Here is a 7629-nt window from a genome sequence, read left to right as displayed (position 1 = left end):
GGTAATCCGACCAATTGAACATATGCGGTGGTACTTAATGAATATGATGTCAGTTCGGTTGTTATCTGAGACATTCTCATCAATGATAAGATTACATAAACTCTACAGTGGAAACTCTACAGTGGAAAGTCTACACATCAGAGTTATCGGATTCACATGGAATTAGTGTTCAATTTAAATGTTTGAATATGAAATTATTCTTGATGGGATGAAATGTGATTTTACCTTCTAAAATGTGAGAATTGGGCTTTCATAAGGTTAGGGCTCTGTTCAATCAGTGGCCCGCCCCTGTGAAGGGACATGGGCTATAAAACTTTTCAAACACACCCTCCTCTCCCTTCCTATATAAGCCCTTGACGACAATATAACCTCCTGTTCCGAGGATGTGAGGACGACGGTCCGATGTCAGAATGGTTCAGATAATAACTACAGAACGAAGACAACATCAGCGTGAGCTTTGGTTCCGAATGGTATGAACTTTCAAATCAAATCAAATTTATTTATATAGCCCTTCGTACATCAGCTGATATCTCAAAGTGCTAAACAGAAACCCAGCCTAAAACCCCAAACAGCAAGCAATGCAGGTGTAGAAGCACGGTGGCTAGGAAAAACTCCCTAGAAAGGCCAAAACCTAGGAAGAAACCTAGAGAGGAACCAGGCTGTGGGGTGGCCAGTCCTCTTCTGGCTGTGCCGGGTGGAGATTATAACAGAACATGGCCAAGATATTCAAATGTTCATAAATGACCAGCATGGTCGAATAATAGTAAGGCAGAACAGTTGAAACTGGAGCAGCAGCACAGTCAGGTGGAAGTTGAAACTGGAGCAGCAGCATGGCCAGGTGGACAGCAAGGAGTCATCATGTCAGGTAGTCCTGGGGCATGGTCCTAGGGCTCAGGTCCTCCGAGAGAGAGAAAGAAAGAGAGAAGGAGAGAATTAGAGAAAGCACACTTAGATTCACACAGGACACCGAATAGGACAGGAGAAGTACTCCAGATATAACAAACTGACCCCAGCCCCCCGACACAAACTACTGCAGCATAAATACTGGAGGCTGAGACAGGAGGGGTCAGGAGACACTGTGGCCCCATCCGAGAACACCCCCGGACAGGGCCAAACAGGAAGGATATAACCCCACCCACTTTGCCAAAGCACAGCCCCCACACCACTAGAGGGATATCTTCAACCACCAACTTACCATCCTGAGACAAGGCTGAGTATAGCCCACAAAGATCTCCGCCACGGCACAACCCAAGGGGGGGGCGCCAACCCAGACAGGATGACCACAACAGTGAATCAACCCACTCAGGTGACGCACCCCCTCCAGGGACGGCATGAGAGAGCCCCAGCAAGCCAGTGACTCAGCCCCTGTAATAGGGTTAGAGGCAGAGAATCCCAGTGGAAAGAGGGGAACCGGCCAGGCAGAGACAGCAAGGGCGGTTCGTTGCTCCAGAGCCTTTCCGTTCACCTTCTCCTGGGCCAGACTACACTCAATCATATGACCCACTGAAGAGATGAGTCTTCAGTAAAGACTTAAAGGTTGAGACCGAGTTTGCGTCTCTGACATGGGTAGGCAGACCGTTCCATAAAAATGGAGCTCTATAGGAGAAAGCCCTGCCTCCAGCTGTTTGCTTAGAAATTCTAGGGACAATTAGGAGGCCTGCGTCTTGTGACCGTAGCGTACGTGTAGGTATGTACGGCAGGACCAAATCAGGGAGATAGGTAGGAGCAAGCCCATGTAATGCTTTGTAGGTTAGCAGTAAAACCTTGAAATCAGCCCTTGCTTTGACAGGAAGCCAGTGTAGAGAGGCTAGCACTGGAGTAATATGATCAAATTTTTTGGTTCTAGTCAGGATTCTAGCAGCCGTATTTAGCACTAACTGAAGTTTATTTAGTGCTTTATCCGGGTAGCCGGAAAATAGAGCATTGCAGTAGTCTAACCTAGAAGTGACAAAAGCATGGATTAATTTTTCTGCATCATTTTTGGACAGAAAGTTTCTGATTTTTGCAATGTTACGTAGATGGAAAAAAGCTGTCCTCGAAATGGTCTTGATATGTTCTTCAAAAGAGAGATCAGGGTCCAGAGTAACGCCGAGGTCCTTCACAGTTTTATTTGAGACGACTGTACAACCATTAAGATTAATTGTCAGATTCAACAGAAGATCTTTGTTTCTTGGGACCTAGAACAAGCATCTCTGTTTTGTCCGAGTTTAATAGTAGAAAGTTTGCAGCCATCCACTTCCTTATGTCTGAAACACATGCTTCTAGCGAGGGCAATTTTGGGGCTTCACCATGTTTCATTGAAATGTACAGCTGTGTGTCATCTGCATAGCAGTGAAAGTTTACATTATGTTTTCGAATAACATCCCCAAGAGGTAAAATATATAGTGAAAACAATAGTGGTCCTAAAACGGAACCTGGAGGAACACCGAAATTTACAGTTGATTTGTCAGAGGACAAACCATTCACAGAGACAAACTGATATCTTTCCGACAGATAAGATCTAAACCAGGCCAGAACATGTCCGTGTAGACCAATTTGGGTTTCCAATCTCTCCAAAAGAATGTGGTGATCGATGGTATCAAAAGCAGCACTAAGGTCTAGGAGCACGAGGACAGATGCAGAGCCTCGGTCCGATGCCATTAAAATGTCATTTACCACCTTCACAAGTGCCGTCTCAGTGCTATGATGGGGTCTAAAACCAGACTGAAGCATTTCATATACATTGTTTGTCTTCAGGAAGGCAGTGAGTTGCTGCGCAACAGCCTTCTCTGACATTTTTGAGAGGAATGGAAGATTCGATATAGGCCGATAGTTTTTTATATTTTCTGGGTCAAGGTTTGGCTTTTTCAAGAGAGGCTTTATTACTGCCACTTTTAGTTAGTTTGGTACACATCCAGTGGATAGAGAGCCGTTTATTATGTTCAACATAGGAGGGCCAAGCATAGGAAGCAGCTCTTTCAGTAGTTTAGTTGGAATAGGGTCCAGTATGCAGCTTGAAGGTTTAGAGGCCATGATTATTTTCATCATTGTGTCAAGAGATATAGTCCTAATACACTTGAGCGTCTCTCTTGATCCTAGGTCCTGGCAGAGTTGTGCAGACTCAGGACAACTGAGGTTTGGAGGAATACGCAGGTTTAAAGAGGAGTCCGTAATTTGCTTTCTAATAATCATAATCTTTTCCTCAAAGAAGTTCATGAATTTATCACTGCTAAAGTGAAAGTCATCCTCTCTTGGGGAATGCTGCTTTTTAGTTAGCTTTGCGACAGTATCAAAAAGGAATTTCGGATTGTTCTTATTTTCCTCAATTAAGTTAGAAAAATAGGATGATCGAGCAGCAGTAAGGGCTCTACGGTACTGCACGGTACCGTCCTTCCAAGCTAGTCGGAAGACTTCCAGTTTGGTGTGGCGCCATTTCCGTTCCAATTTTCTGGAAGCTTGCTTCAGAGCTTGGGTATTTTCTGTGTACCAGGGAGCTATTTTCTTATGAGAATTTTTTTTAGTTTTTAGGGGTGCAACTGCATCTAGGGTATTGCGCAAGGTTAAATTGAGATCCTCAGTTAGGTGGTTAACTGATTTTTGTCCTCTGGCGTCCTTGGGTAGGCAGAGGGAGTCTGGAAGGGCATCAAGGAATCTTTGTGTTGTCTGTGAATTTATAGCACGACTTTTGATGTTCCTTGGTTGGGGTCTGAGCAGATTATTTGTTGCAATTGCAAACGTAATAAAATGGTGGTCCGATAGTCCAGGATTATGAGGAAAAACATTAAGATCCACCACATTTATTCCATGGGACAAAACTAGGTCCAGCGTATGACTGTGACAGTAAGTGGGTCCAGAGACATGTTGGACAAAACCCACTGAGTCGATGATGGCTCCGAAAGCCTTTTGGAGTGGGTCTGTGGACTTTTCCATGTGAATATTAAAGTCACCAAAGATTAGAATATTATCTGCTATGACTACAAGGTCCGATAGGAATTCAGGGAACTCAGTGAGAAACGCTGTATATGGCCCAGGAGGCCTGTAAACAGTAGCTATAAAAAGTGATTGAGTAGGCTGCATAGATTTCATGACTAGAAGCTCAAAAGACGAAAACGTCATTTTTTTTTGTAAATTGAAATTTGCTATCGTAAATGTTAGCAACACCTCCGCCTTTGCGGGATGCACGGGGGATATGGTCACTAGTGTAGCCAGGAGGAGAGGCCTCATTTAAAACTGTAAATTCATCAGGCTTAAGCCATGTTTCAGTCAGGCCAATCACATCAAGATTATGATCAGTGATTAGTACATTGACTATAATTGCCTTTGAAGTAAGGGATCTAACATTAAGTAGCCCTATTTTGAGATGTGAGGTATCATGATCTCTTTCAGTAATGGAGGTGGTCTTTATCCTAGTGAGATTGCTAAGGCGAACACCGCCATGTTTAGTTTTGCCCAACCTAGGTCGAGGCACAGACAGTGGTCAATTGTGATAGCTGAGCTGACTACACTGACTGTGCTAGTGGCAGACTCCACTATGCTGGCAGGCTGGCTAACAGCCTGCACCCTATTTCATTGTGGAGCTAGAGGAGTTAGAGCCCTGTCTATGTTGGTAGATAAGATGAGAGCACCCCTCCAGCTAGGATGGAGTCCGTCACTCCTCAGCAGGTCAGGCTTGGTCCTGTTTGTGGGTGAGTCCCAGAAAGAGGGCCAATTATCTACAAATTCTAACTTTTGGGAGGGGCAGAAAACAGTTTTCAACCAGCGATTGAGTTGTGAGACTCTGCTGTAGAGCTCATCACTCCCCCTAACTGGGAGGGGGCCAGAGACAATTACTCGATGCCGACATCTTTCTAGCTGATATGCACGCAGAAGCTATGTTGCGCTTGGTGATCTCTGACTGTTTCATCCTAACATCGTTGGTGCCGACGTGGATAACAATATCTCTATACTCTCTACACTCGCCAGTTTTAGCTTTAGCCAGCACCATCTTCAGATTAGCCTTAACGTCGGTAGCCCTGCCCCCAGGTAAACAGTGTATGATCGCTGGATGATTCGCTTTAAGTCTAATACTGCGGGTAATGGAGTCGCCAATGACTAGAGTTTTCAATTTGTCAGAGCTAATGGTGGGAAGCTTCGGCGTCTCAGACCCCGTAACGGGAGGAGTAGAGACCAGAGAAGAATCGGCCTCTGACTCCGACCCGCTGCTTAATGGGGAAAACCGGTTGAAAGTTTCTGTCGGCTGAATGAGCGACACCGGTTGAGCGTTCCTACAGCATTTCCTTCCAGAAACCGTGAGAAAGTTGTCCGGCTGCGGGGACTGTGCCAGGGGATTTACACTACTATCTGTACTTACTGGTGGCAGACACTGTTTCATCCTTTCCTACACTGAAATTACCCTTGCCTAACGATTGCGTCTGAAGCTGGGCTTGCAGCACAGCTATCCTCGCCGTAAGGCGAGTACAGCGGCTGCTATTAGAAGGCATCATGTTAATGTTACTACTTAGCTTCGGCTGTTGGAGGTCCTGACGAATCGTGTCCAGATAAAGCGTCCGGAGTGAAAAAGTTGAGGAAAAAATAAATAAATATATGAACAGTAATTAAAAAGTGAAAACCGTAAAGTTGTCAGGTAGCAAAACAGGTTGGCAACAAAACGCACAGCAACTCGAAAACAAGCCTGCAAGTTGTGACCGGAAATGACGTGTACAGGTTTCTTAGATGGGCTATCGATGTGATAAATTCACATTGTGGGAGTTAATCGTTCGGGGCACATGACAAATCATCTCCAACACCACTTCAATCTATTTGAACTCTTATTCACTACAGAAATGATACCCCCTAGCTGTTGAGTTAGCAACAGCCGCTGCAAACGAGGGTTTGGAAGGAACAGACAGAGTATCCCGTCTACCACACAACGAAGTCTCTACAACATATTCAATTTACCAGCAGAGACAGTCTTCAAAGGACGAAGGACTCGGTTGTGCAACACGGCCTTCCATCTACCACCAACCTACGGAGCGCAGCTCAGAGTAAATATTTATAGCATTTTTCTTTTCTAAATGGGCGGTAATTTAGAATTGTAATGCTCCGGGTGTCGTGGGGGTGTGGAGTCAGATGCAGGAAACAGAGAGTGCAATACTGTGCTCTTTTAATGCACTCACGCAACACGGGGTGCTCAAAATCAAATGCCCCAAACACGTGGGACGAAAACAGTACAGCAGAAAATACACGACCAGGAAGAAACACCTTCCTCTACTACCTACACGAAGGTCACAATGATTAATCCCGCACAAAGAAACAGGCAGACCGGCTGTCTAATAAAGCCAACTAATGACTCAATAACAGGTGCTAAAAATAAACATACAAGGTGGGGGAGGAAAGACAATCAGTGGCAGCTAATAGGCCGGCGACGACGACCGCCGGGCGCCACCCGACCGGGAAGGGGAGCCACCCTCGGTCGGACTCGGGACAAGAATGCATAAGATACTGTATTTACGATAGCACAGCTTCTTCCTTTGTTACTCAGTCTTCCCACTCTTTCGCTCAAACCCAGCCCTTTTTCTTTTGTGTAACAAGCTGTCATATCTGTTCCGCCCGCGAGGGACGTTTTCCTTTATGACGTAATATGTAATCAAGTTATGATTATTTATGTGTAATTCTGTGTGATTAGTTAAGTATTTAAACACAAATAATTAAACCCAATTTTGTATTGCTGATTCAACTTGTTAGCCAGGGTTCGTGAAGATAACCAAGAATTTACAACTTTCAGATGAGACTGAATTAAGTTGACGATTAATATGGACTGCTATTGATGTAAAATATTACTAGTTCTTTAAGAGTTTATTCGGAAGATAACAGCTCTATAAATATTATTTTATGGTGCCCCGACTCTAGTTAATTACATGTACATGATTAGCTCAATCAGGTAATATTAATTATGGAGAAATTATTTTATAGAATAGCATGTCATATCACTTAATTCGGCATAGCCAAAGACCCGACAGTATCGTTAAAGGTTTTTTGAGTTGTTTGAATCCAAGGGCACTGGGCAGCCCTCCAACAAACTGTACGCCTGAGTAATGCTTACAGCAGATTAATAAACTGAACTGGCTTGGCTGAGTAAGGCTCCATGCGTCAGAGACCAGTGAGCAGAATAGCCTACCGCCCAGTCCTGAGGCCAATAGCTGAAGCTTTGGTCCTGAGTACAACATTCAGTCTGGTTTAACAAGCCTAGGCTATTGTGCTGTTTCAATGCCCCTCATGTGGAACTGTACTGTAGCCATCCTCCTCCTCGGGGCGCGGTGCCCCCCACCATGGGAACACAGTTCTATTGGGGAGTGCCAATCGCTGAGGGGTGAGGAGCTACGGGGGAGCGTCACAGCTGGTCCTGACTCAAGGACACCAGTAGACCATTTGACACAGAGGGGCAACAGGACACTTTAGGAGGTCAAATGGAGGCTCAGAAACCAGTCTCTTTAAACCAACATGGACATGCAGAATTAAAGTACTCCCATGATGATTCAGGGCTCCGGCTACACGTTTCTACACCATCTATAGCTCTACAAGATATGGGCACTAACACTACATGATTAATCCAGTCCGACAATGGAGAGATTTATAAGGATTGCTCTATTGCTGCATGCCCTGCCAAACAGA

Source organism: Oncorhynchus kisutch, linkage group LG17 (assembly GCF_002021735.2).
Source record: "Oncorhynchus kisutch isolate 150728-3 linkage group LG17, Okis_V2, whole genome shotgun sequence".
In the NCBI taxonomy this organism is placed as follows: domain Eukaryota; kingdom Metazoa; phylum Chordata; class Actinopteri; order Salmoniformes; family Salmonidae; genus Oncorhynchus; species Oncorhynchus kisutch.
The sequence above is the reverse complement of the archived record's forward strand: the minus strand, read 5'-3'. Positions refer to the sequence as shown.